The sequence below is a fragment of the Vicugna pacos genome, unplaced genomic scaffold, assembly GCF_048564905.1.
Source record: "Vicugna pacos unplaced genomic scaffold, VicPac4 scaffold_124, whole genome shotgun sequence".
In the NCBI taxonomy this organism is placed as follows: Eukaryota; Metazoa; Chordata; class Mammalia; order Artiodactyla; family Camelidae; genus Vicugna; species Vicugna pacos.
In genome coordinates, this window is record NW_027328804.1 from 155,560 (window position 1) to 171,263 (window position 15,704).

A 15,704-nucleotide genomic window follows, 5' to 3' on the forward strand; every position below is an offset into this window, starting at 1 on the left:
ACCCACCCAGTGGAGACATATTGAGTGGGGCCTGGTTGAAAGATAACAGGAAATATCCACCTTGAGGATATGTCCAAAGTGGGGCTGGTGGAAACATATGAGGAAAATACTCACCCAGTGGAGACATCCTGAGTGAGTCCAAGTTGAAAGACACTGGGTTCAGGACTGAGTGGTTAGGTAAGACTCTGGTCTAATATTTTCCTCAATTTGGTTACCTCCATTGAATTTTTCAGGATAAAAGTAAAACTCTTATGAGGAAACTTTCAACTCCAAAATTCGGACCATCCTCCTGGCTGGTAACAGCTTTCTCGGGTGACAGAGAATCTTCCAGGAGTGGTAGACACAAAGACTTCATGCCACAGAGTTGTCCCTGTGGGAAATCTTACTAGCAAATTTATTCTGAGAACCCAACCTTACAATGGGGAATAGAACTTTCAAAAAAAAAAAATAAAGAACAGAAAAGAAAAGAAAAAGAAATGACAGATTGCCAGTCTCCAACTATTACCCCAGCCAGGTTTATGTACATACAAAATTTACAACATTAATTGGGAATAAGAAAAAAAAAAACTCACTCTGAAAATAACTAACCAGGCCTGATAAAAACATTTTTTGGCATTCTGAACTTATAAAAACAAAATCCCCTTTAGGGGTAACTTGGATTTCTCTTCCTGTGTCCTTGAAATGTAAATGTTTTATCTTTCTCTGGGTGTTTTAAGTGTGTGTATGTATGTATATGTATGTTTAGTTTATTTTTTAAAGGAAACCTTGGACTCCACCATACAAAAGTTTCAAGTATTGTGTACATATGGTGGCCACGCAAATAAATTGGGATTCTAAGCAATTCTTTGATTGTACCAATTTTCAGATATTTTGCCATCTTAAACTTTGCTGCATCAGCCTGGACCACAAAGGCTTTTAGCTTTTGGAGAGTAAACCTTTGAATTTTATTTAGGCACCACCCCGACTCTCATGTGGAAGGGCCTCTTCATCTTATTGGTTTAAAATCACTATATATATATTATATTTGTATATAAATTGACGGCCATATGATGGATTTTTTAATTTGGAAAAACTTTTTAATTGGTGAAAGTTTAAAGAGATCTCATTATAAACAGTTGTTTTATGGTTTCTATTAAAATCAAGTTTAAATGTAGAAAAATATATCTAATGGTTAACCTAAGAACTTAGTTAAAAAAATAAAACTGGTTTGAAAAGCTACGTTTGTGTTTTCCTTTCTGATAAATGTTTCTAGATATGCTAATAAAAACTTAGAATAATTAATGTTAATTAGGTTGAATAACTGGAAAAATGATTGTAAAAATGTCGAAAAAAAAAATAAGTGGCTTATCCCAAAAGGATAAATATTTTTATATGGTTATTTTGAATCAAATAAATAAAATGGACATTTTTGGATTTACATACAGGGTTTTGATACTACACAACGTAAAGTTAAAAAAAAAAGGGCCAAAGAGTTCACCTACTCCCCCCCAAGATTAAAGTTCAAACAAGCCCATTTTACTTACCACAGTTTGAAATATATGTATATATAGACTGAAATACTTGATCAATAATTGGGATAACAGACCAATTAATGACATTAAAAACTGAGAAGTGCCTAAGCTCTTTGGCTGAATCTTGGGCATCCTAGAGACTTCTATAAAATTATATACAATGCACACACACACAAAAAAAGGTTTCTGGCACTCCTTCTAGAAATAAGAATTATTGATTAAACTTAATAAATATAAAAATTAAAGGTATAAGATTTAATAAAATTGAGATAAAAGTTTGTGAAATTGGTATATTTAAGTGGTCTTTATACAAAACTTTTGCTTGTGTTGTGGGATACATATGTTTAAGAGGAAAAACACTTCCCCTTCTTGGTATTATAAGGCTAGGCACATATCTGTCCCTCTGAAAATATTAATTGAACAAATTAAAATAAACCAATATAGTTACATAAGCCGTCCAATATAATGTAAAACTAAAAACTAATTTGAGTGGCTAATAAACAAATACAGGTTTACCCTGGGTTTAACTTATAACACAAGGAAAAGAGATCTTACTAAATGCCTTATGCAAGTTTTGGAAGACATATTTAAGTAAGCCTTAAAGTTTTAAAACATGGAATTCTTTGTTTACAGCTCTTCTCACTGATACAAAAATGCCATTTAAGGAGATAAAATACGGCCTGGGTGAGAGAGCAGTTTTCTGGGGACCTGGAAGACAGTGTCTTTGTCTTGCACATCAGAAATATAAATACAACAAACAGTGACCTAGGACTGAGTCTAATTAGCTCAACGAAATAAACCTTAAGGCCAAGAAATTTTTGGCATATTAGAACTCAGAACTCTGAAGGGTCCTTCAGACATTGTGAAGAAATTTTAACTGTCTGTTTCATAAATAGTAAGCCTTAATGATTTGAGCAAGCAAATTCAGCTTACTCCAACTATTATTATACCTATCTTATAAGTAAGTTTTAAAGTGAAGCTATGAGATCTCTAGCTTTTTTCTGATTATAAGCCTGTGTACACATTATAGAAGTGAGATATTTCTACTGCTAAAGAAAAAAAATTCAAAGTCATAGAGCTCTGCTTAATTGACGTAAAAATATAAGAGCTTAAACATTAAGTATTTTTAAAATAACAACTGAACAAATTGACTTTCAGAGTCATGTGAAATGGAAAATATTCAATATTAAGATAATATTTGATATTGTTTAGTTTAAGTATGTTCTAATTAATATAGACATCTTTAAAGTCATCAATATTATGTATAATACCTTTACTGTACCTAGGTTTAATGAAAGTCAAATAAGATCCTGTTATATCTGTTGCAGATTTGTCAAAAAAAAATAAAAGTAATGTGCTGTGGTAAAATTTTAATTAAATTAAATGCAAATGAGATGAGAGCTTTGGGTAAATATTTAAAATATATTTTTAAAATGTATGTTTAAGATAATCTCTAAGTGTTTGGTATCTTTAAATTCTAGTGTTGTGCTAAATTAAGTTAAATGACAAGATTTTATTAAATAGCTATGCCATTTTCAGATAAAATAACATTGAAATACGAATTACTTAACATTTAACTTCCTCTTACAGTGAAACTAAAGGTATATAGAAATATTAATAAATGGTTGGTGCCACACTGAAATAGTCTCTATTAGTAAGGGAATGATCTCAGTATCCTAGGAAAGTAATATAAATGCATAAAGGAAGATATAAGAATGGAATTATATTTTGTTAATGAAAAATAGTGACTTTCTCCTGAACCTGGTTACTTCTGAATAGAAGAAAAATAAGGGACACACTAATATAAGTATAGAAAGCTGTGGAAGGCTTGTGGAAAAGGAACCCTGAGGGAAGAGTTTTGTACATGGTCAGAATTGGCTAAGTTTAGAAACAAATTGGGCAACGTAAATGAATCTTAGAAGTAAGCTGGTACAAGATTAGAATTGTTTTTCTCTCTGTTAAGAGGAAAAAATTTTCTTAAAATGTTAATCCTCCTTCAGTAACAGATTGTAAAACTTCTTATACCACTTAGCTGATCTGTTCTGCCTTTACTTTTGACGTATTTTCTTGTTAATGAATTAGTACTACTTTACAGTGATCTATATGTTTATCTGATCAAGTGTTCTGAAATCTTTCAAAAAGCTCCCCAAATATAAAATTCTAATTAATTAAATAAAAATTAATTTAATTAATTAAAATTCTTTTAATCTCCAGTTAAGTTTGGGATGCTACAGAAGGCCCCTGAAACATCCCAAAGAGAGATTTTTAACTATAAAGTTTCATTTGGCATTTTAAATAACATGGAATTGTCAAATGAATCATAAAACTTCTAAGGTTATATTGAATGAGACAATATTATTAATATAGATATTGTAGAAATTATATGGACTCCCTAAAATTCTGGTATATCTGAAATGTTACCAGTGATAATTATGGGTATAGTGAACAGATTTCTTTATTGATTATAGTGTAACGGTGTTTAACCATGCTTTTAAATTTTTGTCATTTATAGACAGTTAATTGTTTTCTTCTGATGGTTTTGCAAAATGCTTTCTCTTCAAGGAGATTTACTGATTCCTAATAAATTTCACACTATAGCACTGAACTAAACTGGGTAAGACATTTTAAAGTTCTAATGAAAACTCTCATTAAAAGAATTAGTTACAAGGGACTGATTAACCTGCTGAATATGGTTATAATTTTTGATATTGTTTGAAATACTACTGGCTTTTAACCTGTTTCCCAGACGTAAAGAATCTCTTCTCCTTAAGCTAGTTATGGTTCACAGCAATTTGATAAATTATACCTATGTAATCACACTTGGAACACTTATCTTTTCTCTCTATCTGATCCCTCAAGAGACTAAAAACACTTAGGTTCCCAGTGGCTCTATCAAACAAATTAGGGAGATCATCTCCTAACAGATATAGGAGTATAAAGATATTTTAAGGATTTTAAAGAGAAAAGAATTTACCTAAATCTGTAAGGCAGAAACCCATGAAAAGCCTTGATGTGTCTTTCTTGGCCTTAGCAAACCTTAACATTCTACCCTGAGACTCCGTATTAAAACTTCCAACACAGCCAATTTAAAAAAGCCTATATGATCAAATAATCAGACTTAACTTGTAAAAAATTAATCTTGATTTGGCTATATTTGAGAAAACTGAGGGTAACTTAAGAGAGAAAATAAATTATATTTTAGTGGATATTAAATTCTAGTTTTGTTAATTGAGGTCCATATTTACTAAGACACTTCCCAGATTATTCCTTGCTGTTATGTCACATTACTGTACGGTTTAATTGAATTATGAAAAGGATACTCTAGGTTTGTTTCTGAAGCTCAGAAATCTATCCTTGGGTAAAGTTCCAATGCCCCATGACCTGCAGCCAGGGGATTATACATACTGCAACAGGCATGACTTAAAGAACTGTCTCCAACCTGAATGGAAGGACCCTTTTTCAGGTACTCTTTACCAGACCATACACACCAAAGCTGAAGGAAACGGAGTCTCCGATTCATTTCCTATCTGAAACATCCCCTGCAGTGCACTGGCCTATCGAGTGCTGCTCACCTTAAAACAATGCCCAAATGGAGAAAAAGCTACCAGACCAGGATGAGAAGAAGACGACATCTGAGCTAGACAGCTGACCCAAGACACCGGACCAGGACTGTATACCAATTACTTTGATAATTACTCCAACCTTTGATTATGATCTACTCCACTTGTTAAGTTTATGATAAATTACCTATGTCTAGTACTTCTGTGTTACCTTGGTGGGTTTCCCTACTCCAAGGCTCTAATTAGATAGCCCTCAGAAACGTTATTCTAAAAAGAATTTATAGTTCTGTTTAGGCCACTGTTGATCTTACAAGGTGGGAGATTTCAACTGGCCAATTAATACCTGCTCTGACCCTGACCATAAATATGAACTTTCTCATAGGATCAAACTCAGAAACACAAGCAAAATTTTAACCCAAAAATACAACTTCTCGACTATTAAATTCTTACTCGTGACTTTATTAACGTTACTAGCTGTATTACTTATATCCTTTCTATTTTATAAAATTGTTGTCTGTTACATTTCCCAATGTGTAACTAGGCCCACAAGATGGATGATGGCTAAACATCTTGAAGAAACAGATAAAATTTATAACCCTGAATAAAATAAATATTATAGTGTGATTCTATTTATGGGAATGAGCAAAGATGGGTAAACACTTTCTGTATCATAATAGACTAGTAAGACAGGTGATCCAGAGAACTTTTAGTATCAACAGGGCCTGACAAAAAAAAACTTACACCTTGAATGGCAACTTAGAAGATTCTTCACCTGAACTAGGAATGAGCCATCCTAGCACCGTGGGACAAAATTGGTCATGAAATTTCTCTCAAAATATTGGTCAAATTTAGGACCAAGTGGGAGCACTGTGAATGAAAACACTACAATGTGCATGAAAATACTGCAACCATGACAGTAAACAAAGAATGCTGAATCCGAGTCATCAGCGGCTGCTGCCAACCCCCAGCGAGTACATGCCTACAGCCCGGCCTCTCAGCCACTCACAGTGGTGCCCTCTGAGCAGACTCAGAGTAAGAAAGGACAGGATACTGGCCCTAGATAGCCAGGGGCTTGCCAAAGGAATGAATTCAATGACTCAAATGTTTGCTTCTCACCATACATAGAAAAGCAGTAAATACTTGAACTTGAGATATCTGGTTTTCTTTAGATAACAAGCAATATTTTATTGTTCCAATTACCTGGTCTTTGTTGTAAGCTTCTATATATCCTAGCTCCTCCCCTACCTCTTGGGAGCAGTCCCTCAGAGTGATCTGAGAGGCTGTCATCCCGGCTCGAGTCCTCCAGCCAAATAAAACAAAGCCCTTAACATATAGGCTGAACGTTTATTTCAATGACGTTCCAGAATAGACACAACTCATCAATTCTGTAATGGAACACACTGAATCAGGAACCAAAGCGTGTTTTAGTCCGGAAAATCTCCGGGTTCCTATTTCTTCCTGTCATTATACAATCCCTCTAGAACTCATTAATTTGCTGTCTGCTCCTCTGGCAACAAAACTCGTAGAAGACTCAACTCAGCAGAGCACCCTGCTGGGGAGAACACCCCGCAGAAGCACTGCAGGCTGCCTGCCCTCCTGCACGCTCTGCTGACCCTTGGTGTCCTCCGTGGAGACCAGGCCAACAGAGCTGTTCCTAACAGCTACAAATTCGCACACGTTAAATAAATCATTTTATTTTATATGATATTTTACGTATATACACATCTCTGAAAACAATTTTGCAGAAGCTCAAATCTTCAACATCAATCCCCAAAGGCAAATCCGGTCCCCAAGGGGAAACAAGACTTAAGACGACCCTAAGGCCTCCAAAGTCCTCTCAAGGACCGTCAACCAAACTGCCTGCAGGTCTGCAGCTGCAGGCTGTTACATGTCTGCTTTTAAAGCAACCCCTTCCTTCCCTCGGGTATTACAGTGTCCCTCTATGCCCTCCCGTCTCAGGGTAAAAGCAGCCGTTGCAGAACCTTGCAGGGAAGCACTGACAGGAGTCGACAAAGAGGATCAGAGCTAAGCTAATACTTCTGATGACACGACCTTGTCACTGTGTCACTTTACAGATGAAGATATATATAGAGAGAGGTGGGGTGATATTGCTTAAAGTCACACAGCTAATAAGTGGCAAAGTCTATAACTCTGCTCTTCCCTTCGGCGTGACGCCCCAGCTGGGACGCCCACAGGGTTGTCTCATGCCTGCCTGAACAATCCTCTCCTGTCACTCATAACCCACCACAGGGTCTGACCCTAGCCTGCCTTTTCAGCATCTATTCCCTCCAGTCTCTCAGGAACAAGGCCGTTTGGGCCACTGTATGACTTCCGGCTCCCGGAAACATCAGTGCTCATGCTGGTCTTGCCTGTGCATCCGGCCCGCTGCTCAGAGGCTCTTCCTCCCCTGCAGGAGGACGTTTCCAGTCTCTGCAGGAACACCTCCTCAGGGGAGCCCTCTTCTCGCTCTCAGCACGGCAGGGCCACATCCCGAGCTGCCCCATTAGGACAGTGTGCGCCCAGGTCTGTTAATCAGACCAGCAGCATCAGAGCTAGGGATTATGCCCGGGCTACCCTGCAAAACTACTGCCCGCCACACAGCCCCCAGCCAGCAGTTCACCTGGAAGTCACAGCAAGTGCCCCACCCAATCCAGAAGCCTCTTCATTTGCCAGCATCGCTGATGACTGGTTTCCAAACTTTGGTCAGTTTCGCACAAAACAGCACCTTCAACTGTGAAGCAGAGGGTTTCGCTTCTGCTCCCCATCCTTACTGGTAATGTCAAGGAAAACAAAGAGGCCTTTTCTCAACACTTTTATAATGACACCCTCCCACCCACAATACTCATATGGTCAAGAGCTTTGGATCCAAGTGATTTTCTTTCCCTTATGATAAGCGGCTCAAAACACTGCGGGATTCCTTCTATTTAGAGGGTATTTGTACTCAGTTTATCGGCTTTAATCTGTTTTTGTCTCTCTTCAATATCCCTAGCAGTTGCCACCTCTTACTCCCTTCAGCAGCCTCCCTCCCAACATCTACTCTAGGAAATCAGCTGTGATGAGGGGCCCTGGGGCAGTCAGAGACGATGCAACTAAGGCAAAGAGAGGGTCCATAATTTGCCCGAGAAGATCAGCTTCAACCCCCAACAATGTGTGTCACGTCCCTGTGTTTAACTCTTATGCTAAGCAAGATAACTTTTTGTAGATTATGGTTATAAACAGATGAGGTATAAAAATACATACAAGGACACACATCTACTCTAAGATGCTCACTAACTCCACTATTTTGTTTCTACTTATTTCTATTAAAAAATATTAAGAACCTCTGCAGTCAGTATAGCAAAATGTTACTGGGCTTTAAATCCAGAATATAGAGGTGTTAAATGTGTCATTACTCATACTTATTTGTATGTTCACAATACAAAATTATTTGAAAGTCCCTCTCACCTCCCCCTACTCACTACTGGCTCTCACCCGAGCTCCCAGACCACACATCTAACAACCTTTCACTTTACCCACAGCTGAACTCATCAGTTTTCCGCAGAACTCCCTCTGCAGCTTTCCCTCCTCAGAGCACAGAAGGACCATCATTTACCTCATTAATCCACCCAGAAACCTGGGCCTTACTCCATCCTGCATTCACAGCCAGCCTTCATCCTTTCCTTTTTACCATCTAAACATGCCTTCAATATGTTCGCTTTTAAACACTGACCGTCCCACCGCTCAAGTGGAAGCCACCAACACTGCCCACCTGGACTCACGAGTCTCCTAAGTGGCCCCACAGCCGCTCTCCCCTACTTGAGACAAATGGGACTGTGCCACTCCCGCGCTTTTTGGACTCTTTTAAGACCCACTCTTCTTAGAAGAAACTCCAAGTTCTTCACCAGGTGAAAGTCTTTGCCATGAAATTGTCACCTCAGGGAGGGCAGGACCCGCCCTCTCCCCTCGGCCCCGCCCTCTGGCAGAGCATCAGCTTGGGAGGACCTGCTGAGCTACACCAACCTGTATTCTAAACCTGGTCTGAGTTCTTAGCAAACTGCTTCACTTATCCATACAATTCCAAGGTAAATTAGAAAGATTTTAGATGTTGAGCTAGACTATTGATTTTGGGATTTTGCACTAGCAACCTGCAAGGACATGTTCTAAAGATTCTGTCTTCTTAAAACCACACCCAGGTTAAAGGAGTATTTGTGGAATGTCTTCGGAGGAAAAGGGACTGTACTTTTACAGGCTTTATGTTTTATAACATGAACAACCCGGACAGGGTCACAAATGGAACCGCCTCACAAGTGACAGAAGACAGGTGAGAGGCACAAAGCAACAGGTTGCAAAGATGGTTAGAGTAAACATGATTCTCCAACCCCCCCAAAAAATTTTTGAAACAACCAAAAATTCTGAATTTTAAAAGTAAAAGAGTATCATATAGAGAAGTGAAATAAATAATGCTCTTCATCAGGGTTTCAAGATCTCACTCCAGAGTTTTTAGCAGGCCATACTGAATCCTAGCACAGAAAAATCAAATGGACTTGTAATGAGAAAGTTCCAGGAAAACTGCAGTAATTCCTCCACTTGTGTAAGGACATACACTCACCTGCTGAAGGTGAATGTAAACCGCATTCTGGATAAATTCGAAAGCTTCCAGGCTCCGCTTCTGGATGCCAAGGACATGGACAGCTTGGAAGCATGCTTCTAACTCAGTCATCGGCATTTTTACACTGCAGGGGAAACGGAGGCACCCAGTCAAGAGCAGAGATGTTCCTGTCGTGTCTCACAGGCCGTGCCTCGGGGATTCAGTGCCCTGCAGCAGCCCGGCCCCAGGCAAGGACCAGCAGCGTTTTCCACCCAAGCAGGAGGGGCACTGTGCTTGAGAAAGCCCATCTCCGATGGGGGCAAGAGGGGCTGGTGGGGTTCAGTGAACCTATAAATGCCCACAGAAATATGCCTGCATTCATTCAAGTGATGCAAACAACTGTAGCAGGCTATTTAACAAAATTTCAATTGTCAGTGGAAATTTTGCCATTCCTTTCCGCTTGTCCCCTGCACTCTGAGACAGGCTTAGGCTCTCTTACACCTGCAGCTCTGTGCAATAGTTGTGAAGTCATTTTACTTTACAGATACCACGGTTCTGCCCAGGGTGATATCCAGCCCAGAGAGGTGGCCCAGGCCAATTTAAAGCTATGTGGCTTGCGTGCAGGGACAATTACAGGAGCTGGTTCCGGAGCCAGGCCCCTCCCCACCTCTGCTCCCCTCTCTCCCGAGTCCCCGCTGCCAAGCACTCAGGCTCCGTGATCTTAAGTCCTACTCTTCTACTCTACTCCAAACCCTTTTCCTTTTCTTTTTTTTTTCCCTAATTATTCCCAGCTGGAGTGATTTTTCAATCTCAATATCTGAAAAAATTCCTGCAGCCGAAAAAGAGGTCTCCAGAGGTCAATGCCCATATGCTGGTTCCTGAAGAGAGCCCCTGGCTACGGGGACCCTCACCAACACTCACGGGGCATCAGAGATGTTGCAGGGTCGGCCACCCCCTACAAGAGTTTGCTGTCACCCCAATGCCTGCACAGCATCCCTGCTCACAAAATATAGTTGGTACACTTATCGGTTATTAAGAAGCAAAAATACAAAATTGCTCGTATTTCTTACTAATATTATCTATGAAGCTGGAAACGGAATTGTAATAAAATGTAACAGTTTTTACCCTATGTTAAATCTGTTCCTTTGAGTTTAAACCTGTGCCCTGTTTCCTAGGCTCAGACTTGGTAGCTCTGCACCATTTGAAAAAGAAAGTTGCCTTTAGCCTGAAATCTGCAGGAAAGCCTATTCTCCTGGCCCTGATCTTTAAAAATGTTAGCTCATCTGCACTTCTGTAGAGATGGCAAGTTGCATAATAGAGAATAGCCTTTGTTTTTTTGGAGGTTTTACAGGGGTACCATGATTTGATCCACATGGACAGCTGCAAGAACAGCGGATTCAAAGGACAAACAATTCATAAAGCAAGAAGTATGCAACAACCAACCACAACCCCCCCCTTTTTAGTATAAAAGGAGACTGAATTCTTACTTGGGGAAGATAGTTCTCCAGGACATCAGTCTGCCGTCTTCTGGGTCTGCCAGCATTGCAAGTGAAGTCACTATTCCTTGCTCCAACACCTCATCTCCCAGTTTATTGGCCTGTCATGCGGCGAGCAGAACGAGTTTGGACTCGGTAACAAAATGACTGCATTGGAGGTAGTATGTCTCCAATGTTTCCTCGTTTCCAATATGTAACATGCACATCATTTATGATCTAGTGCAAATAATTCATCAAAGACAACCACAAAAAGAAACTATACTCACCTAGCTATCAACACTGAAGTCACAACCTGTCAATTTTATATGATGTTGAACAACACAATGGAAAAACCTAACATAGGGAGTTGATTCCACGGAAATAAAATTATTTCTACTCCTTCAATACTTTTTCTTTTCTTTTCTATTTTATTTTGTTTTGCTTATTGAAAGGAAAATAAAAGTCAAGTCATTTTATTTCACGTATTTTTGTTATAGTTACATTCTTTAAATACTACAAAGAGATTTAAACTGCAAAAAAAATTGTTCATATATTAGTATAAAGATATATACACAATCAATGGGGATTAGGAAAGGAATGGACATTTACTAAAAATCCACTGCAATCTTGTCTTTTACAAGCATATCCTGGAATATAAGCTGTATGATCCAGGGGGCCCCATCCCCATTCTCACTGTTGAGTCCCTTAGCAATCAACTACTAAGGCACCAGCATAGAACCATGTGATCAGTATTTTAGGAATAAATTAGGGAATTAGCACATTCAATTCTAAAACAAAAACCCTAAAATAAATACTGAACTTATTTACAGATAAAGAAAATTGGAACCAAAAAAGTAGTTATTTCCCCAAGGTCACAAAGCTAATAACTGGTAAAGACAAGATTTGAACTCATCTGCCTGATTCTAAAAACTAAGGTGGAAATCCCATTCGACTGGGGAGGGTCCAGCAGCGGAGCCTATCACCCTATCTTTGTTCAGATCTAGCCTTAGACAGCCTGAGACAGCACCCCATTCCTATGGAACTTGAGGGCAAATGATAACAATAAGGATTTTATATCCAGTAGTTTGTTAGGTCTCATTTATATAAAGTGTCAGCAGGTCAGCAGAAAAACTCTGGAAAATATGAGTGGGTCCAGAGCTTTCTGCTGATTAGTAACTCAGTCTCTCAGGACATAGTGACCTTCCCATGAGAGGCCTCATGGACATAAACTAAAGGCAGCTGAGCAATGAAAACTAACAAGAACCTGGAACTCAAGCAAGAAGGTTCCCTGCCATCCCCCACCCAGTTGCCTCTTCACCCGCATGGACACGATGGCAGGAGACCCAGATTCTTGTCCAAGTTACATCATCAAGGATTCTCATCCATAATAATGTATGACTCTATGCCGCCTTATGTCCATTAAAACTCAAATATGATAACACCAATATCTCAGCAGAATATCTATGTCTCCACTTCCTGTCTTCTAATAGGAGAATATTTTTATGGACAAAAAGCAGAAATCCAATTTAAAAAACCATGCACGAAGCCAGGTGAAATTCTGCTTAAGAGACTGCTCTCACGCTGAGTAAATGAAAACTCAGAAAAAGTGGCCCTTCTCCCTCAGTAAATGGGAGGTAGCCTGATGTGTGTGTGTGTGTGTGTGCACGTGTGTGTGTGTGTAAATCAAATACAATGAATTCTGGGATGTGTACAGTTTTTTTAAGTCACTGTCATTTCATGGGAATGAGCCAACATTTAAATAATTTGAATCTAGTGTTCTGAGAGAGTCTCGGGCTCTTGGTGGAGGAGGTGAAAGGGGAGAGTGAAGGAGGAAAGAGGTACATGAAGCAAAGAAGTAAGAATACTGCCAGGGAAAGGCAAGACGTTAGTTTTGTTCTTCCTTGCACCACATACAAATTAGGGACTCGCTTTCTGCTGATGACTTATCGAGCACTGAGTTGCAGGAGAAGAGGGGACAGCTCATTGCTCACTGAGCTTGTGACTGTACGTGGCATCTTATAGACACAAATCATTTACCCTGATCAAACACTCTAGCAGCAGGCTGTAATTCTTCTGTTTTGAGAGACAACAAAGCAGGAGTTCAAACAGGATGCATAACTTGACAAAAGTCAGAGGTCCAGTAAACTAAAGAGGATTAATTCAAACTCAGATCTGAATGCAGAGTCTTATCTTCCCACTCCCAGGACTGGAAAATCCTTAACACAGGCTCCCCAGCTCCCCTGCATTGTTCCTGGCACCAAGCATTTGCCATGGCAATGGTCACCATTTCTCACAGACACAGCGCTCTGTGCAGCAAATGACCTTGATCAGACCTTGATCATCTACCTGCCACGCCCACCAGGCTTCACCATACAGGCAGGAAAGCTGGCTTTCAAGTGCATACAAAGCCATTCCTTGTCTAACCTGGGCTCTTCTGTGGTTTCTCCAGCCTAAAGGCAGCCATGAAACTGCTCACAGTTTGTACATGAGCCACACTACCTCTCTCCATCTGTCTCCCCACCTATATTACTTAGCTATGAACATTTTGAGAATCTTCGACACAAATTTTTAAAAACAAAAAAGAAAGGATTCTGGAACAACTACTTAATATTTACAATTTTAAATGACAAATTACAAAGTGAGTATTTACAAACCGAATCTTCCTTTCTAAATTTCAGTTTTAAGCGTTTAAAAATATAATAGCAAAAAATTTTCACTTACAAAATTGACAAAAACATAAACAATAATCTGGAATAAGTTAAAAAATAATGCCCATGTTCTAAATGGAGAAACTTCAGGGCTGTACTGAGGGGTAAAGTAAGAGGTGAGAATGTAGAGACATCAACAAATTGCATGGAGGAAAGCAGTTTTGTAAAGATGTAAGTTCTCATCAGAATAATTCAAAACTTACTGAAAACTCCCATGACAACTCCAATCTGATTTTTTTTTAACTTGAACAAAATATTTTGGAATTCTTCAGGAATAATAAAATCATAATACCAGACAAGAAAATTTGGGATGGAAGAAAAGAATGAAAAAAAATTCAGACTGCCAATTATTAAATAAATTTTTACAATATGTAAGTTATGGTGCTGGAGTAAGAAAGGCAGATTGACAGAAGGGAACCATGAGCTCAAAAAGAGACTCTAGTGTACATAAGTATTTTGTAAAGGTGGGATTTCAAATCAAAGAGAAAAGTATGACTTCAGTAATTGTCCTGAGACAATCAGACAATCACCTAGAAAGAATAAATACTATTCCTCTCATAAGGACCACAAGATAATTTACAGACAGTGATGTAAATATAAAAAAGGACTAATAACAGCAAATACAACACTTTGTTCTTATTAACTCAACTTACCCTTACATTAACAAGTACTATTATCATCTCCATCTTAGAGATTAAAAAAAACCTACAGAGGAGATTTATTCCAGTATAAGAAATTATTTTTAAGAATAATTTCAAAGATAAAACACATAAGGAATACATTTATTATCATAAGAATATTTTGAGACACTACCAAAATTAAAATCCTCCTAAACAAAATGAAAGGCAAGAAATGACAAGAAAAAGCTCTGTGATACATGTTGTTGAAGACAAGAAGTTAATGTTCATAACATACAAAGAGCTGTCACAAACCAACAAGAAGCTCCCCCACTTAAATGTGTGCAAAGGATAAAAGGAATCATTCATTTTAAAAAAGTCAAATGGCTAATGAGTGAAAAATGCTCAATACCTCACTGGTCATCAAATGCAAACTAAAACAATGAAAAAGCACTTTTGCTCATCATATTGGCAAATATTTTTAAAAGATATTCTATCTAGTGTCCATCTGTGGGAGAAGAAACCATGAGCGACATTTTCAGAGGACGACATGTCAATGGATATGTAAACTCTGAAAAACGTACGTACACACTGACTCAACACCACTTCTACGAATCGTTTCCTCTAGGAAAAAACAAATTTAGTCCAAAAAGATGTACCCATCAGGGCATTTACACAGCACTGTTTACAATGGTGGGAAGAAAAACTGAAGTGAAATCATATCCAGCAATAGAGAATTGGTTACATAAGTAATTGTGCATCTTTTCATTCCCCTATGGAAGGAATTTCTAGAGTTACTTGAATGGAGTCTGTGATGAATGTAAATGTCACATCCAGGGACTAAATTTCCAGAAGCCTTAACTAAAGGAATACTCATAAAAGATCACAGGAATGTCTGTACAAGAAGGATGCCAGTCAAATATCCTTTCTGACAGTGGAAAATGGAGAAAACTTAACTGTCCACCATCAAGACAATGATGCGTTAAATCACGACGAGCTGCGAGCAATGAGGGAGCCGGCATTTCGCCGTGGTCCAGGGCCTTGTCCACAGCATTCTCTCACCAAAGGTGTGCGTGGGAAAGAGACCACACCCGCAAATCAGGAGACCCCTCCACTCTATCTGAAAGGACCGTGTGAGTCTGGAGTGGGAGGACGTCTATGATATACACCTGAGTGATTAAAGCGAGCTGCAGAAAAACATATAGTATGGTCTCATTTTTAAATAAAGCATATATACACACACGTATACATGGAATTCTCATATGT

General features: G+C 38.7%; 1 protein-coding gene across 1 annotated transcript in view; it reads right to left on the reverse strand.

The window, feature by feature from the left end:
- Positions 1-15,704, reverse strand: part of LOC140695029 (uncharacterized) — a 93,940-nt gene that overhangs the window by 44,401 nt on the left and 33,835 nt on the right. The window contains exons 11-12 of the mRNA XM_072957988.1: positions 11,126-11,235; positions 9,660-9,783 (exon numbers count right to left, since the gene is read on the reverse strand). The gene's annotated coding sequence lies outside the window, so the exon portion shown is untranslated. The remainder of the gene's footprint in view (positions 1-9,659; positions 9,784-11,125; positions 11,236-15,704) is intronic.